This window comes from Euprymna scolopes, chromosome 24, assembly GCF_053919585.1.
Source record: "Euprymna scolopes isolate OS-2025 chromosome 24, ASM5391958v1, whole genome shotgun sequence".
Taxonomy (NCBI): domain Eukaryota; kingdom Metazoa; phylum Mollusca; class Cephalopoda; order Sepiida; family Sepiolidae; genus Euprymna; species Euprymna scolopes.
This window is the reverse complement of record NC_136505.1, coordinates 95,096,748-95,110,583: the sequence shown is the minus strand read 5'-3', so window position 1 is coordinate 95,110,583 and position 13,836 is coordinate 95,096,748. Positions and strand designations below refer to the sequence as shown.

Sequence of the window (13,836 nt, the reverse complement as noted above, 5' to 3'; positions counted from 1 at the left end):
TAAGTTCATAAAGTAAGTACCTTTGTAAGGGAGTGTTTCCATGTTGTTTTTTAAGCCGTAAGGAGGCCTCTTGATGCGCAAACCTCATTTGATAAAGATATTTTTTTTAATCTAAAAGAGATCGTTGGTATTTATAAATAAAACTTATATTATAGTAATAGACAATAATCATAAATGTAACTAGGAATCACAATATTCGATCCTTAAACATTTCACAAACAAATATCTCCTTTTCATTATGATTTAAAATGACTTACCTTTTTACTTACCCAGTAATTAGATCTTTAAAAGATTGTTATAAATACCAACGATCTTTTTTAGATTTTAAAGAATAACTTTATCAGAGAAGGTTTATGTGCCGTCGTAGTGATGATGGACGAGACGCACTGGGAATTTTTTTTTAAAAGCTTTGCTCTTTCGTCCCAATCAGCCTGATCCAGGATCAGGACAGGGTCAAGACAGCTTACGGCCTGGTGCTATGCAGGAGTTGCCAGAAGTGTTGACGTTTTCCTACATACAGCGCCTGGTATTCTTAAATGAACACCTATCTGATACTGGCCAAGCTCGACGTTGCTTAAATTCGGTGATTCAACGAGAACTGATGCGACAACACGATTATGCCGTACTTGACGGATTATACATCTATCTATCTATATATATATATATACATATATATATATATATATATATATATATATATATATATATATATATATATATATATATATATCCTTACGAGCTGCGATATTCCTGGATCATCATCACATCGTATGAACGAGGTGATTCTATTGTTGGCCTTGGTTCCCTCGATATTTTTCTAGTCAGAATTATTCTTAGAAACACATTGAGTACTTATGGGAGGAGCCACGTGAAGTTCTCAAGCATCCTAAATGAAAGTGATTTTTTTGTACATAGGAGTCACCACGTCAAGGCCTCTAGACCATTCGAGGATACGGATTAAAGCGTCTACAGTGGTCAATGGGGATTCATAGGAATCATTAGTAGTGTAAATTTGGTAAATTGGAAACGACTCTTCAAGAACTTGTTTACGTTGGACTTGAAGACAACCATGTTATAGTCAATTGGAAAGCAGGCAAACGTAAGGCAGTTCCACAGTTGTGCAGTTCTAAGAAAGACGCTTTGTTCATAGAATCTACGTTTAGGTTTAGGCACAGATAAAGATGGGGAAAATTATTGATATAGACAGCTAGATGAGTGTTTTTCTTGAAAGTTTGGCGAGGTGGGGCCATAGATTGAAGGGAATATAGAAGGACATCTCCTACTAGGACACAAAGTCTATTTTGAACTCTGAAACCGAAACCAAAGCTAATGAAGAATTATTGGTAAATTGATTTTACTAAAAAGAAAAAAAGCACAATTATGAAAAAAGAAAGTGAAGAAAGACAAAAGATTAACTAGAAAAAGTACAATTATGAAAAAAGAAAGAGAAAAAAGACAAAAGATTAACTAGAAAAGGCATAATTATGAAAAAAAAGTAAAGACAGATGAATTATTAACTGAAAAAAGCACAATTATGAAAAAGAAAGTAAAGAAAGACGAAAGATTAACTAAAAATGCACAATTATGAAAAAGTGAAGAAAGACGAAATATTTACTAAAAAAGGCACAATTATGAAAAAAGAAAGTGAAGAAAGACGAAAGATTAATGAAAAAAGCACAATTATGAAAAAGTGAAGAAAGACGAAATATTAACTAAAAAAGCACAATTATGAAAAAAGAAAGTGAAGAAAGTCAAAGATTAACTAAAAAAGCACAATTATGAAAAAAAGTGAAGTTAGACAAAAGATTAACTAAAAAAGCACAATTATAAAAACGAAAGTGAAGTAAGACGAAAGATTAAATAAAAAGCACAATTATGAAAAAGACAGACGAAAAATTAAATAAAAAAGCACAATAATGAAAAAGAAAGTGAAGAAAGACGAAAGATTAACTAAAAAAAGCACAATAATGAAAAAAGAAAGTGAAGAAAGACGAAGGATTAACCAAAAAATCACAATTATGAAAACAGAAAGTGAAGAAAGACAAAATATTAACTAAAAAAGCACAATTATGAAAAAAGTGAAGAGAAACGAAAGATTAACTAAGAAAGCACAATTAGCAAAAAAGAAAGAAGAAAATCATTCTAGCAGCTCCTTCCCAAATGTGGCAAAATACTCCATCCTTGGACGTGGAATGAACTGAATTCGAACTTGAAAGATGAACGTCATCAGTCCGTATCCTTACTCATTAAACCACCGCAACTTATCGACATTCCTGCAGAGGATATTACTAGTTTTATCGGTATTCTTAAGAACGTTTCTCATAAAAACGTAATAGAAACATTGTTATCAGACTTCCATTTTAAAGGCGGTAGTCTAAAGAAGCAGAAATGGTATTTATCAATTGATTCTAAGCTAAATAATTGGCCATTTGTCTGTGACAGTTCCCCCCAAATCTGGCTTCATTGGATGTGGACATGGCTCGGTCGGGTTATCGTGTCATTTGAGTTTTATGAAAGCGAAATTAATTTTATTTGAAATTAAAATTCCATTACAGCTGACAGAAAATTATTTTCATATTGACATTTTGTTGCCATGAAAAGAATTTTTTTTTCTTTGTTCATTTTATTTTCCGTGCGTCCTCGCATGTTTACGAAAGGCTCTGTCGGTCGGTTTTAATTCCGTTTAATGTTTTTTAACATTTATTCAACCAAAGCAAGGGACATAGCCGCTGAAACGTAAGGGGTTACTGTGAGTTGGGGTCAAATATCTATCATTAATAGTGAGTTTGACAATAAGATTTTAATTTTATCTTACTCTCCTTCTGTAATTTCTCCTTCTTTTTCGTCTTATTTACCGTGTGTCCTCGCATATTTACGAAAGGCTCTGTCGGTCGGTTTTAATTCTAGCTTTACTTTTGTTTGTGTTTTTTTTTTGTTTTTTGTTTTTGTTTTTGCTTTTGGGGGGGTCTTTTTTTACTTCCATTCAACCTGTAACAGAGCGTGGACCTGTATGACAACCGTTACAAACCGAAGCAAGGCACACTGTCGCTGAGACATAAGAGGTCAAATATACATGGGCATCCTAAATAGAGAGTTGGTCAGTAAGATTTTTATTTCTTCTTCGTCATCTTTTGTTTCTTTCTCCCACTTGTTTTTACAAGGTAGTCACCAGTAATCAAGGCCCGGAGTCCACTCAAGGATGAGGGTTAAGTAGTATCAGGTGATCAATGAAATAACAGCTCAGTTATAGCTTTTGGTGGGATTCGGGCAGAATTGGACTATTTAAGGGGGCGGGGATAACGAAAAATTGTTAAGATTAGACTTGAAGACGACCATGTTGTAGTCAGCTGGAAGGCACGCCAACGGAACAGAGTTCCACAAACGGGTAGTTGTAGAAATTTTGCTTTTTTTGTCTTTTTCTCCTGCTCTTTCTACTCGTCCTTCTTTTCTTTCTCCTCCTCCTTTTCCTTCTCCTCCTCCTCTTTTTTCTTTTCTTCTTCATCCATCTACGGCCCACTTTATTCTTTCCACAGACTTTAAATTTTAATATACAATTAAATGTCAACATGTTGGTACAGTCAGTAAAAGGGGGGGTAGGGAGCCGATGAACTTCTAAGGGTAAAGTCTCCAAGAAAATAAGCTATTAGAAGAGAAAGTTTTCCGGTAATCGGGGCCTTCTACGGCGAAGTGTTAGAATTTTGCTGTAAGTCGAGCTGATCGAGGAGTATTTACGTTAGGAGGGTTATGTGCATGAAGTTCATCGGAGCACAATCCGTTGAAGTACTTGTCAAAAAGGTACAGGGATGCCACATTGCGGCGATGGGAAAGTGGTTGGGGATCGGTAGGCACTGCGGGATTGGTACAGTCGGAAAAAGTGGGGTGAGGAGCCGGTGAACTTCTAAGGGCAAACGGTCCCAGAAAAAAAAAAGAAGCTATTAGAAGAGAAAGTTTTCCAATAATTTGGGGGCTTTTACAGCGAAGCGGTGGGATTTTGCTGCAAGTCGAGCTGGTCGAGGAGTGTTTACGTAAGGAGGGTTATGTGCATTAAGTTAATCGGGGCGCATTCCGTTGAAGTACTTTTTCAAAATAGAACAGGGGTGCCACGTTGCGGCGAAGGGACAGCGGCTGAGGATTGGTAGACAGTGCGAGATCTATTAAGTTGCAAACTCTTTTTGTGCCCTGCCCTAGTGGTTGGTGCACCAGCTGAGATGTGGCAACAATAGGCCATAGATGGTGAATAGTTTGAAAGAACTTTGGCATCTTGAAATGTGTACATTGGATAGGCACATCGTGATGGAATAGAGAGGATCGGGTTAAGGTTAGGGTTATATAAGTGTTAATGTATATCTGCATGGTCCGTTATTTTACTCATCTTTTCTTCGGGAAGTAAGGCACAAGGTCAAGTGTTAGTTTGATGAAAAAGTTTCTGTAGAACGAACTAGATTCGAACTTGGCACATCCTGGTTTTCTTTCTGTGTCCTTAACCTCCGTCACCTCCCCCCTCATCCGTTATGCTTAAGTTTGAAATAGGCTTTTCGGTGGTCTGTCACCGTTCAATCTTAAAGAGTATTTCTATCGCTAAGCGTGCAGATGTAATAGACGCATCTTAAGCACAGATTTCATGGGCGTATCTTAAGAATGGGTCCGTTTTTTTGTGTGTGTATGTGTCTGTGTGTGTTTTTTGTTTTTTGTTTTCTTTTGTTTTGTTTTTTTGTTGTTTTTTTTTTTTTTTTTGTCTAGACGGATATGACAGGATTGTAAAATGCCAGATGATGTGAATTAATTCAATTAAGCAGCTCTGGGTGGCAAGAGGTTAGGGTTTATCAATGAAACTTCGGGATGAAGGAGAAAAAGAATGAGACGAACTGGTGTGAAAAGGAAAAGATGAAGAAAATGAAGGTCGTCAATAAGATGGTAGGAATTGATATAAAATATGAATAATAAGCACGATTGACAAAAGTATAGAAAATAAAAGAAAATGGAGTGATAGAGGGTAAGAGAAAAAGAAATACAAAGAGTATAGAGAGGAAGGAGGAATAGGTGGAGGAAGAGGAGGATAAAACTTATGTAACAGAGCGATATGGCGGCTATATGCAAATACCGCGCAGGGTATGAAGTGGGTTTACGATAAAGCGAAACCAAAACTTATGACAAATTCTTGGTAAAATTATTTACAAAAAAAAAATGACTTGAGTGCCATCAGCTATATTCGAAACCGAAACCAAAGCTTCTGAAGAATTCTTGGAAAACTTATTCATTACAAGTAATGTAAGTCCATAACAATTAAGTCACTCGGATATAAGCATGGCACTAAAAATAAATAACATACACGCCATCCTATATACATATAAATTGGAGAATACAGAGAAAGAGGAAATGAGGAAAAAGAAAGACAAATAGATAAAAAGAAAAAGTGGTGAAAAAGAAAGAAAAGAAAACCATTTCATAAAGCAGAATAAGAAAAGAAAAAAATTGATTTTACTAAAAAAGAAAAAAAGTACAATTATGAAAAATAAAAATAAAGTAAGACGAAAGATTAACTAACAAAACACAATTATGAAAAACAAAAGTGTAGAAAGACGAAACATTAATTTAAAAAAAGCACAATTATGAAAAAAGAGAGGAAAGACGAAAGATTAACTAAAGTACAATTATGATAAACAAAAGTAAAGTAAGACGAAAGATTAACTAAAAAACGCACAATTATGAAAAAGAAATTAAAGTAAGACGAAATATTAAATAAAAAATCACAATTATGAAAAACAAAAGTAAAGTAAGACGAAAGATAAACTAAAAAAAGCACAATTATGAAAAAAAGTGAAGAAAGATGAAAGATTAACAAAAAAAGCACAATTATGAAAAACAAAAGTAAAGTAAGACGAAAGATTAACTAAAAAAAGCACAATTATGAAAAAAAGTGAAGAAAGACGAAAGATTAACAAAAAAAGCACAATTATGAAAAACAAAAGTAAAGTAAGACGAAAGATTAACTAAAAAAGCACAATTATGAAAAAAGTGAAGAAAGACGAAAGATTAACAAAAAAAGCACAATTATGAAAAACAAAAGTAAAGTAAGACGAAAGATTAACTAAAAAAAGCACAATTATGAAAAAAAGTGAAGAAAGACGAAAGATTAACAAAAAAAGCACAATTATGAAAAACAAAAGTAAAGTAAGACGAAAGATTAACTAAAAAAAGCACAATTATGAAAAAAAGTGAAGAAAGACGAAAGATTAACAAAAAAAGCACAATTATGAAAAACAAAAGTAAAGTAAGACGAAAGATTAACTAAAAAAAGCACAATTATGAAAAAAAGTGAAGAAAGACGAAATATTAACAAAAAAAGCACAATTATGAAAAACAAAAGTAAAGTAAGACGAAAGAATAAATAAAAAAAAGCACAATTATGAAAAAAAGTGAAGAAAGACGAAAGATTAACAAAAAAATCACAATTATGAAAAACAAAAGTAAAGTAAGACGAAAGAATAACTAAAAAAAGCACAATTATGAAAAAAAGTGAAGAAAGACGAAAGATTAACAAAAAAAGCACAATTATGAAAAACAAAAGTAAAGTAAGACGAAAGATTAACTAAAAAAAGCACAATTATGAAAAAAAGTGAAGAAAGACGAAAGATTAACAAAAAAAGCACAATTATGAAAAACAAAAGTAAAGTAAGACGAAAGAATAACTAAAAAAAGCACAATTATGAAAAAAGTGAAGAAAGATGAAAGATTAACAAAAAAAGCACAATTATGAAAAACAAAAGTAAAGTAAGACGAAAGAATAACTAAAAAAAGCACAAATATGAAAAAAGTGAAGAAAGACGAAAGATTAACAAAAAAAGCACAATTATGAAAAACAAAAGTAAAGTAAGACGAAAGATTAACTAAAAAAGCACAATTATGAAAAAAGTGAAGAAAGACGAAAGATTAACAAAAAAATCACAATTATGAAAAACAAAAGTAAAGTAAGACGAAAGATTAACTAAAAAAGCACAATTATGAAAAAAGTGAAGAAAGACGAAAGATTAACAAAAAAAGCACAATTATGAAAAACAAAAGTAAAGTAAGACGAAAGAATAAATAAAAAAAGCACAATTATGAAAAAAAGTGAAGAAAGACGAAAGATTAACAAAAAAATCACAATTATGAAAAACAAAAGTAAAGTAAGACGAAAGAATAACTAAAAAAGCACAATTATGAAAAAAAGTGAAGAAAGACGAAAGATTAACAAAAAAATCACAATTATGAAAAAAAAAAGTGAAGAAAGACGAAAGATTAACTAAAAAATCACAATTATGAAAAAAGAAAGTGAAGTAAGACGAAAGATGATAAAAAAGCACAATTATGAAAAAGAAAGTGAAATAAGACGAAAGATGATAAAAAAGCACAATTATGAAAAAGAAAGTGAAGAAAGACGAAAGATTAACTAAAAATATCGCAATCATGAAATCAGAAAGTTAAGAAAGACAAAGTATTAACTAAAAAAATAACAAAAATGAAGACTGAAAGTGAAGAAAGACGAAAGATTAACTAAAAAAACACAATTATGAAAAAGAAAGTGAAGTAAGACGAAAGATTAACTAAAAAAGCACAATTATAAAAAGAAAGACAAAAGATAGACACAAAAAGTACAATTATTAAAAAAGTGAAGAAAGATGAAAGATTAGCTAGAAAAATCACAATTATGAAACAAGAAAAGGAAGAAAGGACACAGATTAACTAAAATCAGCACAATTATGAAAACAGAAAGTGAAGAAAGGCGACGGATTAACTAAAAAAGCACAATTATGAAAACAGAAAGTGAAAAAAGGTGACAGATTAACTAAAACAAGCACAATTATACAAAAACAATGTGCAGAAAGGCGACAGATTAACTAAAAGAAAGCACTTAGTGAGATTGTCGGGCTGACTTCCTCATCTAGGTTGTTATAGTCACAACGTTTCGGCCGTTTTGCTTTCCGGCCTTCACCAGATGTTTTGTATCTAACTGGGGAACCGTTTGTTAGGAGTCTCGAACCCAGGCCTTTATTATTATTACGGGGGTACCGTGTTCGGACTCCATCTAGGCTCTGGAACATAGTTGCTGATTCTCTGTTTTGAATGTTACTTTTCACTGCCTTCGTTCAGGATTGAACTCAGCACCTTTGGATAACTGTAAACTTTGATACAAAGTCTAGGATCACTCGGCCATATATCACTAGGACAACTCTTAGTTGTTTTTTTGTTAATTTTAAACCTATGTTGTTATTCAAGGTTTTCTCTCTCTATTAGAGGTGTCCAAATTGTATTCAACTGTACGCTTTGTTTGCTCAGTGGGTTGTTATGTCCGAGCATTTGAGCTGTTTCTTTAAGTTTTCTTACTTTCCAGTGGGTCACTCTGTATATTATTTTTACTTCATCCCATAGGGGGCGATGGTCCCCCCTCTCCATCCAGACATGGTTAGCTATACCCGATTTTTCCGTCTCCCCTTTAGTTACCGCTTTTCCGTGTTCTTCCACCCTTACTTTGAGGAGGCGGCTTGTTTCACCCTTGTAAACCTTTTTGCAACTGCATGGGATGGAGTATATGCAGTTCTTGGTCATGTTCTCTTCCATTCGGGGCTTCACTCGTACCAGGTGTCGTCTGAGTGTTGACTCGCTCTTGAATACCGTCCTGATGTTGTAGGGGGCACATATTTTCTGAATCTTTTCGGAGATGCCTCGTATGCATGGTAGGCAGAGAGTTTGTGGTTTTTGGGTTTCGTTCTCCTCTCTTATACTATTAACATGTCTGGTGGATAGTATGCTATCGGGGTAGTTGTTACGACGGAGGGTATTCTTCAACCTGACCATTTCTTGGTGGTATGTAATGGTGTCGCTACTTATTGTCTCTGCTCGATGTTGTAGGCAGCGTGCGATTCCATGTTTGATACTGTATAGCTGATGGGAGTTGAAGTTAAGGTATTGTCTGGTGAAGGTAGACTTGCGATATACGAATGTCTTAAACCCATGCTCTGTGCGTAATATGAGTATATCAAGGAAGTCCAGTTGGTTATCTTTTTCTTTCTTCATTGTGAACTGTATCGATGGTTTTATTGAGTTCACATGGTCTAGGAGAGCCTGGATGTCTTCCTGATGGAGCCAGAGTATGAAGGTATCATCAACGTATCGTAGCCACATGGTTGGCTTTAAGGGAGCTGAACCTAAGGCCATGTCTTCAAAGTATTCCATGTTCGCCATCACTAGTGATAATGGCGAGCCCATAGCTAGCCCCTCCTCTTGTCGATATAGGTCAGTACCCATTCTGAAGTAGGTTGTTTCTATGCAGAATGTCAGCATTTCCATTAAGTTTGGCAATGGTACACATGTGCGCTCTTCTATAGAGAGGTCCGCAGCTAGTTTGTCTTGAATTACTGCTAGTGCCTCAAGGTTGGGACTTTAAGTGAACACGCTAACTACATCTAGGCTTACCATTTGGTTTGTACTGATGTGTGCTACCTTGATCAGTTCCGTGCAGTGGGCAGAATACTTTACATGTGTTGCTGACTTGCCTGCTAATGGGTTTATTATATCCAGAAGGTACCTGCTCAGTGGGTGGCATGCTGAGTCTCGGCAGCTCACTATGGTTCTGAGTCTGAATGGAGAGGGGGGACCATCGCCCCCTATGGGATGAAGTAAAAAATAAACAGAGAGACCCCCTGGAAAGTGGGAAAACTTAAAGAAACAGTTCACATGCTCGGACATAACAACCTACTGAGCAAACCAAGCATAGAGCTGAATGCAATTTGGACACTTCTGATAGAGAGAGAAAACCTTGAATAACAACATAGGTTTAACATTACAAAAACCAACAAGGAATTGTCCTAGCGACATATGGCCAAGTGGTCCTAGACTTTGTATGAAAGTTTACAGTTATCCAAAGGTGCTGTGTTCAATCGTGAACGAAGGCAGTGAAAAGTAACATTCAAAACAGAGAATTAGCAACTATGTCCCAGAGCCTAGCTGGAGTCCGAACACGGTACCCCCGTAATACTAATAAAGGGTTGGGTTCGAGACTCCTAACAAACGGTTCCCCAGTTCGATACAAAACATCTGATGAAGACCGGAGGGCAAAACAGCCGACACGTTGTGATTATAACAACCAAGATGAGGAAGTCAGACCGACAATCTAAATAAATGAAAACACCTCATCTCAAAAATACAGACAATTACTAAAAAAATCACAATTATGAAACAAGAAAATGAAGAAAGACAAAAGATTAAGTAAAAAAGCACAATTATGAAAAAAGAAAGTGAGTAGAAACAAATGATTAAATAAAAAAAAGGAAGAAAGACAAAACATTAATTAAAAAAGGACAATTTTTAAACAGAAGGTGAAGAAAGACAAAAGTTAAATAAAAAAGCACAATTATGAAAAAAGAAGATGAAGAAAGACGAAAGAATTACTTAAAAAAGCACACGTATAAAAAAGTGAAGAAGTCGAAATATTAATAAAAAAGCCCAATTATGAAAAAAGAAAGTGAAGAAAGACGAAATATTAACTAAACAAGCACAATTATGAAAAAGTTAAGAAAGACGAAAGAATCACTAAAAAAAGCACAATTATGAAAAAAAGGAAGACGGAATTGAGATAAACTAAAAAAGCACAATTATGAAAAAACTAAAGTGAATAAAGACGAAACATTGACAAAAAAAGCACAATATGAAAAAAGAAAGTGAAGAATTACCAAAGATTAACTAAAAAATCACAATTATGAAAAAAGTTAAGAAAAAAGAAAGATTTACTAAAAAAAGCACAATTATAAAAAAAATAAGTAAGACGAAAGATTAACTAAAAAAGCACAATTATGAAAAAACTAAAGTGAAGAAAGACAAAACATTGACAAAAAAAGCACAATATGAAAAAGAAAGTGAAGAATTACCAAAGATTAACTAAAAAATCACAATTATGAAAAAAGTTAAGAAAGAAGAAATATTTACTAAAAAAAGCACAATTATAAAAAAAATTAAGTGGACGAAAGATTAACTAAAAAAGCACAATTATGAAAAAAAGGAAGACAGACGAAAGATTAACTAAAAAGCACAATTATGAAAAAAGAAAAAAATTAAAACATCCACGTTATAAAAAAGAAATGAAAAAAGACGAAAGATTAAATAAAAAATCACAATTATTAAAAATAAAGTGAAGGAAAACGAAAGATTTACTAACAAAGCACAATTATGATAAAAGAAAGAGAATAAGACGAAATATTAACTAACAAAGCACAATTATGAAATATGAAATGAAGAAAGACGAAATATTATGTAAATAGCACAATTATGAAATAAGAACATCAAGAAAGACGAAGGATTTACTTAAAAAATTACAATTATAAAAAAAGTGAAGAACGACGAAAGATTAATTTAAAAAAGCACAATTATGAAAACAGAAAGTGAAGAAAGACGGACGAATAACTAAAAAAGAACTATTATGAAAAAAGTGAAGAAAGCCGAAGATTAAATAAAAAAAGCACAATTATGAAAAAAGAAAGTTAAGAAACGCGAAAGATTCACTAAAAAAGCACAATTATAAAAAAGAAACTCAAGATGAAAGATCAACTAAAAAAGCACAATTATGAAAAAACAAGACGAACAAATACGAACGATTTATAAAAAGGTCACTTATTAAAAACAGTGAAAGAAGGCAAAAGATTAATAAAAAAGCACAATTATGAAAAAAGCAATGAAAGACAAAATATTAACTAAAAAAGCACAATTATGAAAAAGAAAGTGAAATAAGACGAAAGATTAAATAAAAATGTAAAATTATGAAAAAAGAAAGTGAAGAAAGACGAACGATTACCTAAAAAAGCACAATTACGAAAAAAGCGAAGAAAGAGGAAAGATTAATTAAAAAAGCACAATTATGAAAAAAGTTAATAAAGAGAGAAGATTTACTAAAAAAGCATAATTACGAAGAAAGTGAAGACACACAAAAGATTGAATAAAAAATCACAATTATGACAAAAGAAAGTGAATACAGACAAAAGATTAAATAAAAAAGCACAATTATGAAAAAGAAGTAAAGAAAGACAAACGATTACCTAAAAAAAGCACAATTACGAAAAAAGCGAAGAAAGAGGAAAGATTCATTAAAAAAGCACAATTATTAAAAAAGTGAAGAAAGAGGAAATATTTACTAAAAAAGCATAATTAAGAAAAAAGTGAAGACACACAAAAGATTGAATAAAAAAATCACAATTATGACAAAAGAAAGTGAATACAGACAAAAGATTAAATAAAAAAGCACAATTATGAAAAAACAAGACGAACAAAGACGAAAGATTTACTAAAAAAAGGTCACTTATTAAAAAAGTGAAAGAAGGCGAAAGATTAATAAAAAAGCATAATTATGAAAAAAAGCGGAGAAAGGAGAAAGATTGATTAAAAACAGCACAATTATGAAAAAGTTAACAAAGAGGAAAGATTTACTAAAAAAGCATAATTAAGAAAAAAGAAAGTGAAGACACACGAAAGATTGAATAAAAAATCACAATTATGAAAAAGGAAGATGAAGAAAAAAAAGCTCACTTATAAAAAAAAGTGAAAGGCGAAAGATAAAAAAACGTAAAATTATTAAAAAAGATTGTGAAGAAAGACGAAAAATTCAAGAAAAAAAGCACAATTATGAAATAAGAAAGTGAAGAAAGACGAAAGATTAAATAAAAACGCACAATTGTGAAAACATTAAGAATGACGGAAGATTAAATAAAAAAGCACAATTATGAAAAAGAAAGTGAAGTAAGACGAAAGGTCAACTAAAAAGGCACAATTTTGAAAAAAGATGATGAAGAAAGACGAAAGATTAACTAAAAAAGCACACATGTAAAGAAGTAAAAGAAGGCGAAATATTAATAAAAAAGCACAATTATGAAAAAAGAAAGTAAAAGAAAACGAAAGAGTAAATAAAAAAATGACAATTATGAAATAAGAAAGTGAAGAAAGACGAAATATTAACTAAACAAGCACAATTATGAAAAAAGTAAAGAAAGACGAAAGATTCACTAAAAAAGCACAATTATGAAAACAATTAAGTAAGACGAAAGATTAACTAAAAAAGCACAATTATGAAAACAATTTAGTAAGACGAAAGATTAACTAAAAAAGCACAATTATGAAAAAAATGAAGTAAGACGAAAGATTCACTAAAAAAGCACAATTATGAAAAAAATGAAGTAAGACGAAAGATTAACTAAAAAAGCACAATTATGAAAAAAGGAAGACGGAACAAAGATTAACTAAAAAAGCACAATTATGAAAAAAGAAAGTGAAGAAAGACGAAAAATTCACAAAAAAGCACAATATGAAAAAAGAAAGTGAAGAATTACCAAAGATTAACTAAAAAATCACAATTATGAAAAAATAAAGAAAGAATAACGAAAGTTAACTAAAATAGCACGATTATGAGAAAAGAAAGTGAAGAAAGACGAAAGATTAATTAAAAGAGGCACATTATAAAAAAGAAAGTGAAAAAAGACGAAAGATTAAATAAAAAAGCACAATTATTTAAAAATAAAATGAAGAAAGACGACAGATTTACTAAAAAAACACAATTATGAAAATAGAAAGAGAATCAGACGAAATATTAACTAACAAAGCACAATTATGAAATAAGAAAGTCCAGAAAGACGAAGGATAAACTCAAAAAATTACAATTATTAAAAAAGTGAAAAAAGACGAAAGATAACTAAGAAATGCACATTTAAGAAAAATGAAAGTGAAGAAAAAGGAATGATTAACTAAAAAAAGCACAATTAAAAAAAAGTGTTAAAAAGACGAAATATTTACTAAAAAAGCAGACTTTTAAAGACCGTG

General features: G+C 32.0%; 1 long non-coding RNA gene across 1 annotated transcript; it reads left to right on the top strand.

Moving 5' to 3' along the window:
* The first annotated feature begins 748 nt into the window (after positions 1-748).
* On the top strand, positions 749-13,022 carry LOC145246856 (uncharacterized). The gene is made up of 2 exons (XR_013863198.1): positions 749-5,917; positions 6,017-13,022. It is a non-coding gene; the product is annotated as an uncharacterized LOC145246856 (long non-coding RNA).
* The last annotated feature ends 814 nt before the right edge of the window (positions 13,023-13,836 follow it).